Source organism: Mus caroli, unplaced genomic scaffold (genome assembly GCF_978045245.1).
Source record: "Mus caroli unplaced genomic scaffold, Mus_caroli_1 scaffold_18, whole genome shotgun sequence".
NCBI classification, from domain to species: domain Eukaryota; kingdom Metazoa; phylum Chordata; class Mammalia; order Rodentia; family Muridae; genus Mus; species Mus caroli.
Genome location: NW_028227273.1, coordinates 30,134,443 through 30,154,090, shown reverse-complemented (window position 1 = coordinate 30,154,090; position 19,648 = coordinate 30,134,443).

The following is a 19,648-nucleotide window of genomic DNA, read 5'->3' as shown; positions in this document are numbered from 1 at the left end:
GGGGATTGCCTCTTGTTTTGGGTGTAAAAACTTCCAGCCTGCAGCAGAAGACCCAGAGCGCGTTCCTTTGTGCCTTACCCTGTGCCTTACATCTTCCTAAATGTATTTTCCAAGTGCTGTGAAGACTGTTTTGAAATGTAAAACTTGAGTAAATTCTACAGCTTCATCTTCACAGAACTTACAGGATATCTTTAATCAAGCCCGAAGGTAGCCACTTTCAGGGTTTTTTTGTTTGTTTGTTTGTTTTTGTTTTTGTTTTTGTTTTGTTTTGTTTTTAATCACAATGTCTATTAACAAACATTAGCTCACTTTTTCATTCAGGTAAGGGACCTATGCTGAGCTCTGGGAAGCTCCTCTCTAAAGTGAGAGGTCTGGTTGAATTAAGGTGCCTTGAGATGAGAGAGCGAGAGGGTCAAATCGGCACAAATGACAGATGCTCTGGGACTCCAGAGAAGGGGGGGAATACCTGAGCCTATAGGGTTAATTTATCTCCAGTCAGGATGGAAGAGAACAGAGGATCGACAGCTGCAGCACAAAGCCTGGTTCTCTCTGGTCTAGTGGAAGTTTCTGGAAGAACAATTGATAACAGGTCGGACAGGAAGTCTTGACTAAAGAATCTTTGTTCTCTGGATCTAGATGTTCTCATCTGTAGACGGAGCCAAGTGGTAGTGCGTATGTGTTAGTACAGGTTTAAAAATTCTAAACATATGAAGGAAATATGTCTGTGTGGAGTTCCCAGAAACCTTTAGACTGACTACGTTTAATCCATTGTGAAAGAAAGGACTGTATGTCTAATTTGTGAATTTTTAAAGAAAAATTATAGCTATTTCATGATTCATTAAGACAACTATGAAATGTAAATGCCTTGTGCCCAATTCTGTTGACTCCAGAACCCTGTAATAAAATTATATATATATAATATATATAACATATATATATTCTGTATTACCAGAATAATGAAATATAAGTTTGGGCAGAACAGTATTGTTATAGGGTAGTAAAAGTAACTCCATTCATTAGTCTATAGTAAATCTATTTTAGAGCTATCTACAGAGTTTAATTTGCCAACCATAAATGTAGGAATATTTGCCACAAAGACAGGACATCCAAGCATTAATAAGATACATTTGAAACTAGTTTTAGCTTTGAGGGTGAGCTATATATTTTAATGTTCTCTAGAACCTTGTCAAAATCCAGTCCATTAAGCCTGTGCCATTGAACTGTTGTTGCAAGGATGAGGTTGTTCAACTCGACAAAACTACATTAGGTAAAGTGATTGGGCCACCATCTCCCAAATTCAGCCTATTTACATGATAGGAAGGGAGAGAATTTTCTAGAGTGTTCTTGCAGAGACAGAGATACCTATTCTTGACGCTTTGATGTGTACAGGAAAAGTGAATCCCTTTTGTGCACACAATTCAAATGAAAGAAAATGCAGGGAACATAGCAGGAGTGGCAAACATGGCTGGTCTCGGAGGGACTGTACCTCATTCATTAAAATCTTAGAAATGATTGGTGAAAATGAACCTGATTAATTTTTTTTTTTAAAGAATCTTTTTGGGCACCTGGTATCAAGGAGCCAGGATGTTGTCTAGAGTTGAAAATTTTCCAGAGTTCCAAATAGAAGGCAAATTGCTTGTCTTAGCCAGCCTGGGGAGAATAGAGGGTGAAGCTGCCTTTCTGTTGTGTTACAGTGAAGTTTAGAAAGCAGTGTGCTCCGTAGCTTTTGTCAACCTGACACAAACCAGCAAAGGAGAAATTTCCAGCCTCCATTAGACTGGGCTGTGGGAGTCTTCCGGTTTGTTTCTAGTGATTGAAAGAGTCCACCCACCTCCAGGTCCTGGGTGGATAAGAAACAAGCTGAGCAAGCCACAGGAAGCGAACTGGTCAGCAGCCTCCCTTCAGGGACTAACTAATCCCTGAGATGCTGTAAAGCAGCAATTCTCAACCTGTGGGTCCCGACCCCACTGGGGGGTCATGTATCAGATATTATGTATATCAGATATTTACATGAAGATTCATAACAGTAGCAAAATTGCAGTTATGAACTATCAACGAAAATAATTTTTGGGTTGGGGGTCACCACAACATGAGGAACTGCATTAAAGGGTCTCAGCATCAGGAAGGGTGAGAACCTCTGCTGTCAAGTAAAATAAACCCTATCCTCTCCAAGGCGCTCTTTGTTTATGGTGTTTATCCCAGATACAGGAGACAAACTAGGTTAAGGAGGGAACTGGGGTGGCAGGCTGGGGGACAACAGCAGAAAGAAGGTATCTCGAACAATGTCTTTGGTTCCCTTCATCTTTCAGAAGTCATGGAAGTACAACAGTACTGATACATAGTAGATAACGTGCATCCTGAGAGATCAGGCATTCTAGACTCACGACCTGTTTTCTGGAGTTCCACCTTCATAGCCACACTGTAATGTGACATCTTTGTCACACTTGTCTTCAGAACAGAACGGTGAAGACTGGTGAGACAGACTTCCAACTGTTGTCTATGCAGGGGTCTGAAAACCCTAGCCAAAGCGCCACTGATTGTTTGTTTGTTTGTTTTTTGTTTTTTTTGTTTGTTTGTTTGTTTTTCAAGACAGAGTTTCTCTGTGTAGCCCTGGCTGTCCTGGAACTCACTCTGTAAACCAGGCTGGCCTGGAACTCAGAAATCCACCTGCCTCTGCCTCCCAAGTGCTGGGATTAAAGGCTTACACCACCACGCCCAGCTCACAGATGTAGCATTTGTTTAAATACTTTGTATGGGCTACTTTGTAGCTAAATGGTAGTAGAGTTGTGCTTGAATGGCTGAGAACATTTACTGACAATTGTTTCTAGAATAAAAAAGGGGCGTGGGGGGGTGGGGGGTGGGGGGAGGGTGGGGGGGGTGGGGGGGGATGACCTCTTAGTGGATGGCAGAATAGGGCTATTTACAGGACCTTACACTTACACCTCAGAGGGAACAGCAACTAGAGAAAAGAGCAGGAAGTCTGTGGTGGCATTAACAGAGGGAACACTGGATTGGTGTCCGTTGGTCTGGATTCTAGTCTTAATTATACCAAATGTTGCTGGGGGACCTTGAATAAGTCACACTACCTCCTAGGGAATCTTTTTTCCCCTGGTCTAATTAAAGCCACACTGCAGAGTTTCCCAATCAGGTTTTCTGACCACTTTTCTGACGGTGGGAAGAGTTCTGTCAGCAGATGAAGTAAAATGTATTTTAACTGGTTCCCCATGGCAACGCTTACAGCTATTTCCAAATAACCTTTTGTAGTCTCTGTGTTTTGGTTGGACACCTTTGGGTGTTTAGGGTTGGGAATAAAATCATCTTAATGCAAAAAGTTATTTTTGTTTTCTTTATTTTTGTAAATGCCAGCGATTTTTTCCCCTGAAACAACCTAAATCTTAAAGCTTCCTCTGGAGAAGTTGAAGGCAGAATATGAAGGGTGACATGAAACATTCAGAAAGGATTGTATGAAAACAGCTGTTCCCAACTGAGTCCACACTCGAAACTTGTGGACACCACAGGTTCAGACCGGCTCAGTGATTGTGAAACAGGAATTCTCTTTAGTAGAATGGCTAACATGGAAAGTCACAACTCCTTAAGAAACTTAGTCAAGGACCTGGAGAGATGGCTCTGCTGATAAGAGCACTCAATGCATTTGCAGAGGATGGAGTTCCTGGAACCTCTGTAGGGCACTTACAACAACCTTGACTCCCTCAAAGAAATCTGACTCCCTCATCTGGTCTCCTCAGGTACCTCATTCGTGTTCGCAAACATACACATGATTTAAAAATAAAAAAGAAAGAAGAAATAGATGAATCTTAAGAAAAGGAAGGAAATTTTAGTCTTGGACTCCCTGCAGTTAAAAATCAATCTGTAACTCCCTTGTCCTGAAAGACTATGGGAAAACAGTGTAGCCTTTGCTCTTAAAACAGTATAACTTTTGCTCTTAAAACAGTGTATCCTTTGCTTTGGAAGATCAAAGACTACACTGTGGAGTGGGCCCAAGCAACACCTCCCCTTGTCTGAGGATGCGCCATGGTGAAAAGAGCAGGTGCACGTGTTTGTTGGTCGCTTCTGCCTTGACTCCTTTCTATAGAGTATATTTTAAAATTTTAGTCTCAAAGCAGAGTCCAAAACTAGTTATATATCTATTTTAGGAACAGAGAAATATCAGAAGTTCAAAGTCATTATCTGAGAATGAGCTTCCCTTTAGCTAACACCAGTTGTGTCCAGGTGGGTATCAAGTTGACTAGGCACTACAGATACTGAGCCTGATTTGCCTTCAGTTCCTCCTATGAGAATGGAACTCGTAGTGGATTGAATTGTAGCTTCCAACATGATGCATGAAGGTCCAAACCCTGCAAGCTATAAATAAGATCATATTCAGAGGTAGGACCTTTGCAGGTGTTATTAAACTAAAGATTTACAGAGGATACCACCTCAGAGTTCCGGAACAGGCCCCAAGTTTACTGCCAAATGTACTGATGAGACAGATAAGAGGACACAGAGAGCAGGTGGTATGTGACTGTGATGGCATCAAACGGTGGATGCAGCCACTGTTGTGATCTTGGCTGCAAGTTAGGGGATGCCAAACTGAAGCCATAGAGCAAAAGAACAGTGCTGACACTGTTGGAACCAGAGCAGGATGGATCAAGTCTCTGGTGTGTTAAGCTAACTAGTTGGTGGCCCTTCAGGACAATGGAATTTTAATCTTTCATTCTGATTGCCACCTGGGGCAGACTCTGTACACCCTGTAACCCTGCCAGAGAAGGAAGAGCTACGGGAGGCATTATGAGAATTCCAAACAGACACAAGCATGCCAAGATCACAGTGGTGCTCAGGACTGTAGGGATTCTCAGAGTAAGCTCAAGGAGCGTCAGGCCAAGTTCTCAGCACAAAGGCGTGCCAGAGGACAGCCCCAGCAGTGACAGGCTACTAGAGATGATGTAAGGAACAGACAAGGGGAGGGATGAGTCAGACACCAAGACTGGGATGCTTTGCAACTTCTGACTGTCTGACAATCAGAAAGTTTCTTTATTTATACAGATTTTAAAACATTCATGACTTCCATAGGTACAGATCATATCAATTTATTCTGATCATACTTTTCTAATATGCCCAGGGTTGCAGGTTAAGCACAGGTAGAAAGGTTTTATTATTATCAACCCCATATCCTTCTTCCTAAAATTCTAAAAATCATTTTAGCGCAAGCAAGCAAGCATGTAACAGACTGTTCTCAAGCTGGCAGCACTTAGTGGTTTCAAGATGAGAATAGTTAGAGGGTGGATAGATTCTGAGTCAGTCCAGGTGAATCACCCTGCTTTAAGCGGTATATTATCAACTTTTAGTGGTCAGATATATTGCTTGCAGATTTGCCTAAGCCTGAGAATTTGGGCTTAGGAGTCTTGTTGCAGTTATTTATAATCTTGTAAGAATTTGTTTAATAAAAAAATCTTTTGTTTGTACATTAGTTAACAATACAGCAGCCTGGTGTGAACCATTCTTTCCAAGAATCACAAATCCTAATGCCTTATTCTTCTTAGGTTCTTTTATGTTGTTCTTACATCACCTATACATGCTATCATCTTAGCTTAGTCATTCTAGCTTGTGTTATGGAGTTCTTACTAGGGGCTTTATATGTATAGTCTCTTTTCTTGTATGTTATAATTCTAAGACATTCTAAATATTTTGTAGAAGGAGTTCTTTGCTCTGATTTACTGTCATCTCTCCTGTCCTGCTGAGCCTTGTCAGCCCCTCTGAATTCAAACAATTCTTAATTGTTTTTGTTTCATGAATTTACCCAGAGACAGATAACAATCTCCAAGGCACAGGGAAGGCTCCCAAGTAGGGCCCACTAGGGTTGTTGTTTCCTTAAGAGCAGGGGCTGGTACATCAGGACTTTCTTAGCAGAATACATAAACAGTTTTGTCAGAGAAGACCTGGGTGGATTGTCCTGCTTATAGCTCCACCCCCCAAAAGTTTAACACACAGAGACGTGAACCAAAAGTAAAGGACTTCAGACTCATAGCATGTGACTCAGCTTTGCTGGTACCTTGTCAGAACAGCTGTGCTAGCCTCATGACTTACACCATCCCTTAGGAAATGGCAGTGCCGAAGGGGATTTGACACAGGGTAGGGAATAAGAGACAAAGGCGGGAGAGAGAGGACAAGAGAGAAATTTGTCTAGGGTGTCGTGCAAAGGACAGCCTCTGGATAGAGAGAACACAGACATGACCCATAGGCAAATGGTAGTTTATAAAGGTAAATGGGGGAAACCCCCATGTTAGGATGAGTTGGTTTGTTTTCATTGGGCTTGTTAAGGTGGCCAAAGGGAAGCTTTTGATTGCTGGACTTCAATACTGAGGCTGAACTTTGATACTCAGCCTCAGGGGAGGAAGAGGCCAAATAAGGGAACGGACCTTGAGGGCTAGTTGTAGGATTATAATCTAATGGTCTTTAGCAAGGCAGAAGGGCAAGGCCTACCAGAGCCATGATTGCCATCCTCTCTAGAGCCCCTTTGAGATCGCCATCGGCTTTGATCGGTGTGTGTAATGCTCGGGAGATTTAAGTATATCTGGAAGGAAAACAGGAGCTGCTTTCAAGGATTCACCTCCATTTGTGCACAACGACGATGTCGCTCTTCTCCATTCAGCTATGGTGAGTAAGGTCTCCCAGACATGACATCACTGGGTGTTGTCCCTAATGGGATTTATGAATGGCTTTCTCTCACCAGGAGCTTTTTACCTCTTAGATACAGATGGTGCCCCGTTCCCTAGTCTCACAGTAGCCATGAAGTAGGTCAGCCCTGTATGACGATGGAGCCTGAGAGCTAAGGAAGTACCCAGGCTGAAAATTAAGCTTCTGTGATCCAGTGCACTGCTTATTGGCTTACCCTGTAGGAAATGACTGGCAGACCCAGCAGCAAGTTGACAAACTGAAACTGTGGTCACCAGGAAAGTGTTCTTACATGAAAACAGCAAAGAGCAGAAATCAGGGAAGAAGAAAACAGACAGAGATACCTGACACAAATGTTCCAGATACCAAAATGTGCCACTGTCACATGAGTCCAAGATAGGCTATGATGATGACCTCATCTGATACTGATTGTAAAGAGGTGATCACTCAATAATAGTAAGGCATTAATTAGAAAAACAAATGAAACTGAGTGCCTGTCACAAACAGATGAAAATTGATTTGTACATTAAAGATGCAATTGAATAACCAAGGTTATACGTACAATAAGATAACAAGAAAATATTTTAATTGCTTGAGAATAAAGGTCTTTCTAACCTTGGTATAAGCCTGAGCAATACAAAGAAATATCAACTAATTTGATGATAAGAATTAAAAATGATACTGCCAGACATGCTATACAGACAAAACAAAGTCAAGAGGTATTTTCAATGTGTGTTATTAGTTTATTTAACAATCACATGTGGTGTACCAGCTATAAGACAGAAACTGTTTCTGCTAGGACAAAAATGAGAATAAGTAATCTTGACTTCAGTGAGCTTGACCTGCTGAGTGAGGGACAACATGGAACAAGTGCTTCAGAATACCATGAGTATTATAGGTCACATCTAGTTGTCATAGCAACACACAAATGCAGAAAGTAAATAGGACATGACCTCTCTCATGTATAAAGAATGTATTAAAATCAATGAGAAAAATGGTAACACAGGCAAGCTGACTGAAGATATATATACATGGGAGATTCCTAGATAAAAAAAATGTAGGTCACCAATAAACATGTTATTATCTTCATGAGTAATCAAAGTATGCAAATTAAACCAAAATAATACATTTACCCCCTAACTTATCGAATAATAAAATAAGCCATAATAAGGTACTAATGCTAATATGCAGGGAATTAGATGCTTCAAAGACTTTGACAAGACTACATAATGTAGAAAAATCTGATAATTATATGTTAATATTTATAACCTTAAAATCCATGTTTTTATTCAATATTATAGAGTTACCGTTTTGTTTCTCCAAAATTCATGTGAAGGAGACTAACTTATAATGTGACATTTAAAGAGACACAGTCATGACAGTGGAGCCCTTGTTATGTTCCTTGTGACTAGAGGTGCCAGCAGTAATTAAATGCCAGTGACTCTTCTTCTAGGGGTGGGGCTTGGTGGTATTTCCCGTTCCCTTGTTGGTATGTGACTGGTGGTGTTATCGTTCAGGTCTGGTTTAGACTACCACATTGTTGACATTTCATGGATGAAACTTCTCTGTCCTATATAGAAGACACAATTTCACAACAGATGTCCTGGTCATTCAACACTCAGTGGTCAGCCTCAAACCATAGGCATCTGAGCAGCATTAAGTAGGCTCAGCATGTTGTATGTATATATTCACATGTATACATACATGTGAGTACATGTTTATATGTAACAATAGTAACCAAATGCAAAGAGATGGGGAAAGATGTTAGGGGAAAGTACACATTGAATTTTAAAGACACAGTACACAAGAGTATATTATATTATATTATATTATAGTATAGTATAGTATATTAATAGATTATATTTTGGATCAAATACTGTACATTTTACAAACATCAGTAATATAGTAAGCTAAGTATATTGAAATTTTGAAAGGAGGAGATCCCCTAAAAGGTTTCACCCTTTCTTTCTTCCTACACCTATCAATCTGAGGAACCAGGAAGCAACTGAAAGACAGGAAGAGAGCCTCACAGAGAACTAGCTGCATACATTTTCATCTTGTATCTTAGTCTCCAAAACTGTGAAAAACATACTTGTTTAAGGCTTCAGACTATAACTGGGTTATGAGACCTTTTCTGACATCGTGTGTGTATGCATGCATATATATATATATATATATATATATGCATTTATAAGCAGTTAATAGAAGAAACAAAACCATGTAAACACAGAAACATACATCAAAACCATATATCATAGATTAGCAAGCTATGTGCTATGTCCCATGACTAAGTCCAGCTCATTGTCTAGTTTTGAGTATGAAGTATAATTGGAATACTGCCATATTCATTTTTAAACTTATCATCTCTGGCTGTTTTATTGTCACAACAATAGAATTCAATAATTGCAACAGAGACTTTCTGTTTGCATATGCCTAAGATATTTATTATCTGATCCTTCATAGGAAGTTTGCCAGCCCTTCCTCTGTACAGTAGATCAAAATTACAAACAATTGGAATATTCATGCATCTCATTTGTCTAAAATTATTGTATATCCATAATGTAGAACATTATGGAGCAATTGATGAAGTAGATTATGTATATAAAGACATGTAAATGTTTGCTAAGGGATTTGGATAAATGAGAATCATAGTTCAATATGTATAGTATAATCCATTTTTTTGAACCCTATGTGTACAGATGTGCATTGATGTATGCATCCACTTACTAATTACAGCCAGTGAATTCTGATATTATCACATTAATGGAAAAACATTGAAACCTGTCATTTATAATCATTTCCTAACCATTTAATTAAGCAATGGTCAGAAAAGTAAGTGAGAAACAGGACAGCAGCTATTTCTCTAAAAACCTCAGGAGACACAGATTGGAGTAATGAGCCTCTCGGTGCTCACCCACCACGGATTTCTCACGTGTGCACTGTTGGGGAGGTTGGATTTTTTTGCCATGACATGTGGCCTGATGGAGCTAGGACTCCTCTGGGGGTGGGGGGGAGCATTAGGTTGAATTAAGACAAGATAGAGGTATAAACCATTACTCTGTCCTTTCACAAGCTAGGTGGTTGGACACCAAACAAACTGTTTTCACTCTTGAAATTGTACTTCATGCTTAAAATGGGAGTTCAAGTCTTTAACTCTCTGAGTTCATGTACTTTTAAGTCCTCTGAAGTGTGCCACCGTAGATTGCCACTGTAGATTGTAGATTGCTACGGAAGGTTGCCACCTGTACACTGCCACCCATAGATTGCATAGCTGGGTGTCTTCATGGAGACGTGATCCAGGCTGCCGACCTGGGAGTTAAGTTTCTGCATCTCTGATCTTCCTGTCCTCAGCTACACAGCCCAGAAGGAAAGTGTTTCCCCCCACTCTCCAGCACAGTCAGCAACAGCACCATCCAGCCTGAATGGATGTCCATTGCTATGGTAACCAACACCATCCATCCCCCAGATGGATGCCCATTACTATGGTAACCAACACCATCTTCAGGATGGATACCCATCTCTATGGTAACCAACACTATCTCCTGAATAGATGTGTATCACTATGGTAACCAACACCATCTTCCTGCTTCTGGCTCAGTGCCTATGCTCCATTTTCTCCTTTAACCCAGAGCCAGGCTCAGACTTGTGGCTCCAACACACAAGTTTTTGTTTTTTCTTTTTCTTAAAGAATAGGTAAAATATAGCAAATGGTAATTACAAATGATCTGTTTTCCCCTCAAAGTAAGATATTGCCATGACCCACTTTTAAAAAAGTGTCTAAATATTGCAGCTCCTCATAACAATGCATGTTTTGTTTGATGGAAATCCATTGAAGAAGTTGTGGGAATTATTTTAATGCTCATTAATTTCCACACTACTCCTTTTTAATTAACTTTTTTCCTAATGGGTTTCATTATGACATCTTCTCATGTGTGTGTGTGTGTGTGTGTGTGTGTACTTTGTCTCACCCCTACACCACTGATCTCCTATCCTCTTTCTCCTCTCTTGCTGGACGATAGACTCTCTTGTGTACCATATGAAGGCATCATCTCTCAATAAAAGCCTATTGCCTGAGGCAGGAAATAGGAGGTAAGTGTTCTAGTAGGGAAAGAGAAAATCTGGGGTAGAGTCAGGCGCAGGGAGGGATTTGCCCAAGTCTCTGAGGAGACAGACTCATGAAACTAAGGAGAGGTAACCAGCCATGTGGCACTCTTAGAATGGGATAAATGGGTTAAGTTAGGAGCTAAGCTAGTCAGAGATCAAGCCAAAACTTGTGACCTGGGCTTTATTCATTCATAGTAAGTCACAGAGTCATTATTTCCGGATCTGGAGGCATGTGTGAAAAAGCCCATGGAAAAGTTGGACCTCTTCCTCCTCCCATTGGTTCTCCCTTGGACCTCTTCCTCCTCCCATTGGTTCTCCCTTGGACCTCTTCCTCCTCCCATTGGTTCTCCCTTGGACCTCTTCCTCCTCCATTGGTTCTCCCTTGGACCTCTTCCTTCTCCCATTGGTTCTCCCTTATGTTTTTACACCACATAAGTTCTATTTCCCTCTCTTACCCATCCCCTCTACTTACACCGCTTCCTTCCTCTCACTGTTTCCATTAACGCCCCAATGCCTAGGCGTTCCCATGAGGAACTGTAGGAGCAGTTCTTACAATGCCTCGAGTAGATCTGCAAGTCTGTGGGTTCCCGGTGTGTTGGAAAAGTATGTTGGCACAGGTGAGGAATGGGGGACAGAGTTGGACTGCCAAACAGATAACAAGCTGTAACGAATTACTCTGTCCCCATCGTCCATTTCCTAAAAGGAATCGTCTTTCCTCACTGCACAGACTTCTAGTGTATTTCCTTTTACACCCTGTGTGCAGGTTGCTGGGGCCATAGTACTGTAGGAGATACAGAAGAAGTACAGCTCAATCGTACTTGGTTGTAAGCAGCTTACTATTTATTGCACTAGATGTAACGGTTACTTTTCAATAAATCCTTCTCTTAGTGACTAGTCTCCCAGAGGCAGACCTATCCAGAGCACTATTTTACAGGAAAATATTTTTTGCGAGCAGTAAGTGGACATTTTCGTTCCCAGAAATCATTTGCTGTTGGCTCTGCACTTCAAAAATCAATGGTCTTCTTCATTTCAGATGAAAGTTAGAGAAGAAAGTCATCTTTTGGCTGGCAATGCAAAACTATATTTTTAAAACCCTTCACAGTGTATCGGTGGTGTTGCTTTCAGGCTTTGCTGAGAAAGGAAAAGGTGTTGTTTCGTTCTGCTAAAATCTCTTTTACAAATCAAATGTGAGCCCGGGGAATCTAGCTTACTAAACTTTATTATAAGCCCTCGCATTCAGGGAGGCAGCACTGGTAGGTGCTGCAGGAAATAGAACCACCCGAAAGGACCAGGAAAAGCGCTTTGTATTTTTGAGTGGCTGGCTAAAAGGAGCGAGGAGAGAATACAAGTCGTCAGACATGAACGGCCCAGTGCTGTGGCTTCCTGAGACTGAGCCCATGAAGATGGGATAGAAACCTGCTCCACAACAGCAGCTTTTTTTTTTTTTTTTTCTGGCACATGCGCAGAACCCCACGGTTGGCATGACAGTGCATTTAATGAACAGGGGCCCATCCTGAGCTTTGGAAAGGCGTGGATTACCTCGAGGATCTGATTACTGGCTCTCACTCAGTCTCTTCATATCCTATATGGTGCTGTATCTCTGGGGGAAATGGAAGATGAAGGAAGCAGTAGGGTAGAGAGGAGCTAAGCAAAGGGTGTGACTGTGTTCTTATACCCACAGGCATGACTTCAGCATGAAAAACTGAAAAAGACAACACTTCAGTAGGTGCCATTGCTGCTGCCTGGGCACTGGACCAAACAACACAGTATAAAAATTGGCAAGGACTCAGAGGACAATGTGTAACCCTGAAGATGTTTCATTGTGTATCACAGGGGAACATACACAAATATATCTTTATGCCAATATAAAACGGATGAGAGCTGGGCGTGGTGGTGCACGCCTTTAATCCCAGCACTTGGGAGGCAGAGGCAGGCGGATTTCTGAGTTCGAGGCCAGCCTGGTCTACAGAGTGAGTTCCAGGACAGCCAGGGCTACACAGAGAAACCCTGTCTTGAAAAACCAAAAAAAAAAAAAACCAAAACAAAACCAAAAAAAAAAAAAAAAAAAAAAAAAACTGATGAGATGACAGGAAGGAAGCAGAATTACATAGGAGGAAACTAAGCTTGGAACTGTTCAAAATGAAAGTATCATTAGCCAGAAAATAAAGAAGAAAGTTCCATCTATCCTCAGAGTGGTAACTTTGAAGACCTCTATATTGGCACTCTTAGTCCACACAGAGAATTTCTCCAATGCCTCCTCAAAGGGTAAATGGATGGTTTACCACATGATAGAGAAGACGTGGCAACTCATAGACTTCATGAGACGAGAGACGTGGCATCAGAATTGTATCATCTTGTGGCTGATGAAACACGTTGTTCCATTGTGCAGCTAACCCGTGCCAGTGGGAAGACAGGCGAGTGCAGATTCAGCGGAAGGTGGGGGCGTAAGATGAGGACTGGGGTCCTCATTCCCTATGGGTTATGGATTTCAAGTACTTACTTAAAGCATACCAGATGTTATTAGATATCATTCATTCTGAAAACGCTCGTAAGCAGGTATGACAAAGTAAAATGGCAGAGTCACCATTGATAGAAGCCTTAGAGATTGTATATTTTCATGTGTGGCGCAAATCATCTTTTCCAGTATCATATTAAAACTGTTAAAAATATCAACTGACCCTACCTAATATCTAATTTGAATCACAAATTTCTATTGAGGGGCTTGGGGGTATGAGTTAAACAAACCAAAAAATAAAAACACCTATTTGTTTTATTTAATTTTTTTGATCTAGCCCAAACCTTCCCTTAATAAATAATAAAGTTTAGGTCTGGAAAAGCAAGTGATTCGGTCTTGATTGCTGCTCTAGTTAATGGAAGAGGCACGGTTGAATCTGGTCATGTCTCTTGGTAACTCTTTAATAAACAAGAGCAATTTCTGTGTGCAATATGCAGGAATGGGGGCGGGGGCAGAGAGCAGAATGGTTACATGAGAGACACGAGAGGGACTGATCCTGTCATTTAATCACGTGATGCTCATTCTTCTATACACCCTCCCCAGGACTCTCAGTGTCATTGTCCCAATGGGAGAGCTAGCTTTGAGCTTCAACCTGCATTCCCCATCCAAGAGAAAAGGCATTTGGGGGTCAGCTTGTACTGGTGATGAGTCTCCGGAAGAGCATGCTTGTTACCCTAACTCACAGATAAGACTGTTCACACTGTGAACTTCCTCCAGGATAAGTGTGGTATGTGTGGTACCAAAATCAGAACCAGCCGCCTACCCTCAGGTGTTGACTTTCTTTAAGAAGAAAATCTAATGAGTTCCGAGGAACACTTATTCTATACAAATAGGCTACCCTTATTTTTTTTTCCACAATGAAGAGAAATTAGACTTTGAGTCAAGAGATAATTTCTTCTAAAAGGCACAGCTAGAAGAAGGTGCTTAAAGGGTTGAAGGTTTCCCTTTAGTTGGACTCTTCTGCCTTTGTAAACACTTGGTGGCTTCTCGACCTGGTTCTCCAGCAGATTTTCAGGCTTTTCCAGTCTTGCGGCTCTTCGGTGGAATGAGTTCTCATTTCTAGAAGCCTCCTACAGCCAGCTTTAACCTATCTGCTTGTTTACTTGTGGTCATTTTTGCATCACCACTACATTGAACAAACAAGACTGTGAAGGGACATTCACAGAACTACTTCATTTTCTCTTCTTGTGACTACTGAAGGCAAATCCACTCCTAGGGGAAATTTATTTGTCGCAGATGAAATTGGTAGTGGACATGCCTGAATTTTCTTGGGAAAGAAAATCTAGAGTAGTAGAGCAGAGTACACCATTCCATTCTCTGTCTCCCCTCTTCCTGAATCTGGCACACAGAAATTGTTTGTTGCCTATTAAAGAATTACCAAGAGCCATTACCAGACTCAGCTGTGGCTCTTCCATTACCTGGTATAGTGATCAAGACTGAAATCTCAGTTCCAGCACCTGGATGTTTGGTCAAAACTCCAACCCCATGTAAAGTGGTAGCTTTCTCCACAAGCCTGGTGCCTACCTGTTAGTGCCTCTGAGGGGAGAAGGAACAGAATGGGATCAGCCTTACTCCTAGCTCTCCTCTGCATTCTTCAATGCCCTAAAAAGATGGGAGTGGGCTATAAAGGCATGGGGAGGTCCTAACAGGCTGCCATGAATTTTAGAAAGACATTTGGAATTGATTCCCTGTTTTGGGGGGATGTCCATTTCTGGAAATCTTTATTATACTAGCACATGTTTTGACCAATCACTTGGTCTTCCATAGACATTTCTTCATTGAGAACAATGTCTTCCTATGAGATGGCCTAGTTGTCCTTTAGCCTTCTGGCAGACATCTACTCCTACCATATAAATAACGTTTATGTTTGTCAGGCATGAGTCAAGTACCAGTCTGGTGTCAGAGATCATGTCACAGTGGTTTCTCAAGATCTTCATAAAAGCCAGTACAGAGCCTGTGTCACCTCTGAGTGATGGCAGAAAGCACTGGAGGGACAGGACTGGGCACTATAGCCCGTGCTGTGCAAAGAATTTCTTTCCTAATTACTGTCTTGCTGATATTTAATTTCAAGTCTTTTATTCTCTTCTTTTGAGGTAAGGGTTTAGCAAAACTGACTGTAGACAACGTCACTATGACTCCTAAATAGGCGGTTTTACACATCCTTTGGGAATCAGTGGCAATCCCCGAGTGTTGAGATCAGAGTCCATGTAATCTTCCTAATGGATTCAGATCTGGACGGGGCATAAACTTAACTTTACTTCTGATCTCACTTGGTTCTACAGTTTCCTCATCCCCAAGACTTGACTTCCTGTCTCACTGATTGAGCCCCTCCTTTCCCTGTGACATCATTGGTGCAGCGGCTTTTCATCGAGTTATTCATTCTTTGGTTCTGTATCTCGTTACAATGCAATGAGTTTTGCTGTCTATCTGCCAACTTACAAACCTAGGGAAAATAGATTTTTGTTCTTGTCCATTCAATCTAAGACTATTGTGTTTTAAAGGGAGGGGGTGGGCAATAGATTTTGGACAGGGCTGCCGAGTGACATTGACCAGTTAGTTAGTTCTCTTGGTGTTGGTCTTCTTTGTACTTTATCTTCTTGCCTCCCACAGTTTCTTGAGCTCATGAGATTCTTGTTCTCTTCCACTTGGTGAGACAGAGTTGTTTGTTGCTTATAAAAATTGTGGTATTAATCATCGCAAGAATCATGTTGTAAAGTCTATTTGCCACTTGTATTTTAGCTGCTGTGTACTTAATTTTTTCCCACATCCTTACTTTCAGCAGAATAACAAAGAAAAGCAAATGCTAAAAATGCCTTTAGAGAGAAGGCAAGACACAGATGCAACTGTCTATCTCAGACTAAACTTTTTCTGAGATATTTTATTTGTTGTTGAGAGAAAAATGAAAAAAAATGCCCTTAAATGGTGCAGATGCAGAGTGAGGGAGCTGCTGGAGCTAACACTGCTAATCTTGCTGTTATCAATAATAACTCATCAATAATAACATGTGTGAATGTTTACCTGCTTTTAACCTTCTTGTAAATCCCACAAAGAATGTTCCAGCAGACTAATCTACATTGGAAAAGGATTTGAATTTAGAAAGATATATATTTGGAACAACTTTGATTGGGTTGCATATTAAAGTGAGTTTATATATTTCCCATTAGTAAGTCACAATCTAATATTGCCAATGAGAAAGTTCTGAACAGCTGCCATGTAGGGTTCTAAAATATCACTCGGTGATAAATGCACAACCTAAAGCGCCATGTGAAAGCACACTTCACCAAAATGAAGTGTGATTTTTCTCTCCAGTCAGAGAAAAGAGCAAGATCGAGATTGGTGATGCATGGAACAGCCCATTTGGGGAGGCTAATTAGAGAGAGAAGACCTTGAAATAGAAGTCACCAGATAAAGCTAGCAGATGAGACATTTTGGAAGCTCAGTTTGTCCTTTGTCACAGACAGATCACCTGTGAAGTATATATTGCCTCATGCAATGACTAGTTTTGAGCTCAGGAAGTTTCCCATGTCTGAGGATTAAAAACAAAACCAAATGCTAATAGTTCATGTAATTGGCTTTGGGGGTTCTGGAGTCTTTTAAGTTTGTTTCCGAATTAGTATATAACAGAAGTGCAAAGTAAATTCCCACAAGAGACACTGCATTAATGTGTGGTGGGTGACATGCCCCAGACTCAGGACCAAGATGAGCAGACACCATCTTAAGATAGGAAATGTGTAACAGGAAGTCGGGTGAACATGTGAAAGTGCAGTCCTGAATCCTTTCTAATTTCAGTGCTCTCAGATTAGGATAGCCATCTCTCCAACCAAGCTGCACAACTCCCAGGAAGCTGCCCCCTCTCGATATCACATGATACTCTTTGTAGTACACCCTCCAGAGCAAGTTGGGAGTTATGTTTACATAGCTTGCTTTTAGTTAAGTATCACAAATGAGCACGTGTCTCAAAAATCTGGACTTGATGCTTTTTCTTGACAAACCTCAGTATGAGAATATTTTTCTGGATTTTGTCCTACCAAGTTTCTCTTCCATCACACTTTGGAGACCGAGAGCGCTGACTGCTAATTATGGGAATAACTACCAAAATTAGTGATGGCTCCCTAGCAATAGTTCCGATAAGTTTGACTTATACCCGTTTGCACAGGACTGGAGTGAGTAACCTTGAGAAAACACCAGAGCCATACATTCAGGACTTTCCCACTCTGCACTGCTGTTTTCTGAAGATCTGGCAGCCCGCATTGAAGTGAGGTGGAACAGAAGATCTGCGTCTCAACTTGGTCTGTGTCAGAAACTCTCAGATGGTCTGCTCAAGTCTAAGGCTGTTTACTTACTCGTACGTAAACAAACAAACAAAAAATTTTTATTGCTCAAACCTATCCTATTTTTTTTTCCTTTCTTTTGGAAGAACAAGGTAAAGACAGCCAATTGTGAACACTTCATAATGAGGCTTAATGAATGGCAGAGGCTGCCCATCCTCTGCGTGTGGGAAGACGGTGTTCAAAGGCTACGAGAGCATCTCTGAGGTTTCACTACACCATGCTCTTAATTCCTTGATTCAGTTTCCATAGCTTTTCAGGGCAGAGATCTTGGTCCCGAGAGGGAATATACCCTCTTGAGTTGAGCAGGTTCTATGTATATATGCTTCTCGTACAAAGTTCAAAGCTATGCAGGCTATAATTTTAGCCACGTGACTCAGCCGACTCATGTTTTATTCCCACAACCAGAGATGATGTTCAAAACACAGACCAACTCCTGGTTTCTTCCACGGATCCTTCAAAGGATAGCTTGCGACAATGCATGAGCAGGACCAGAGGGCTTCTCTGTGTATCTTGTAGGATTGCTGAGAGATGTGGATTGGCAGCTGTGGGAAGGCCCGAGAAATGGATTGCTTACTAACTTCCATAGAAGTATTTAATAGTCAATATAGCCGTACCAGCGTGTACCGTCTGAAAAGAACCAAGATTATAATCTCCATTTTGGAATCTCTGAAACCAAGGACCAAGTCAGTTTAATAGTTTAACCTCCACACATAGGACATAGGACAGAAGGGCACAATGGTAGACTTACACAGTGCCAAAGCACAGTTGCTCTGCACAGCATCTCTGCTCGTGGATGATGGTGAACCTCTGCCCTGTGTCTCTGTTCAGTCGACCGTGTTTGGAAATGCTCACCTCTGAGTAAACAAAAAGGGCATGAATGGGGGGGGGCAGACCTACAGGGAGGTCAGTGAGTAACAGGGATGGGAGGGGTATGGTTCTCAGAATGTGTCTTATACGTGTCTGTCTAGAAGAGGTGCAAGACCAGGAAAGTGGACCTGCAAGAGGGAAAGGTTGCTCTGGTCCTCCCTCTTAGAGCTGCAGGAGACCCTGGCTATTTCTAGGCTTGGAACATTCCCTTTCTGTAGCATGAAATATTAAAAAAAAAAAAAAAGCAATCCACCCTACGCTGGAAGGGCCCGGCAGGCTGGCAGGCCAGGCACTGGCGAATATGGCTGACCTGTTCTCATCTCGTGGAGACTCTCTGACTGAGAGCTTCAAAATCTCTCCACCCAGCTCTCTAAGTTCCCACTGGTGGGTCATTACCATGCCAGCCCCATGCTTCAAATTTCCCACAGCCTTTTGGGGGTGCACATCTTGCAAACCCATGCTCTGCCACCATACTTCTCTCTCTCTCTGGAACCCAGTTGAGCCGCTGCATGAAGGAAAACACCACATAAACTTAGTTCAGAATCAATGGTAACTCAATCGCTGGGCGCAACAACTAACATCCTAATTTATAAGCCATTCTAAGTTAAATCCTCCAGTACCAGATCCGGTCAGATCCGCCACCTGGAACCAGGTCTCCGCTATCTACATTTTCGCCTCCTCTCCTGTTCTCTTCTCTGATGGCTGCTTTCCTGAATAAGAGATGGAGTCCACTGGGCTCCTTCTTCTGAAGTTGCTTGGGAATAAGAATCTGAAATACATCCTTTTTCAAAGAATACTTTTTTTTTCTTCTTTCATTCTTCATTCTAAAGGTCAATGAAATCTACAAAGACAGAATAAAATGATTTATTTTTGAAGTGCTTCTACATCAGAAAAAAAAAGTGTTGGCCTTCCCTCTGAACCAGCATGCACGCATGGTAGACAACTGAGAAGAAACAAAAGCTGCCTGTGAACTTATTGACATTCCTATTGTCTCTGATTTTATTACAGTTATTTACATACATGGTCTTGAAATCAAACACTTTAGAAATTTAAAATTGTTTTTAAGTTATTAGCTTTTTAAAGCTAGTTTTTGAAACACAAATAAAAAGTTCAGCTTTGAAATAAATTTTGCATTTTTCTCAAGTTTGTTACATTATTT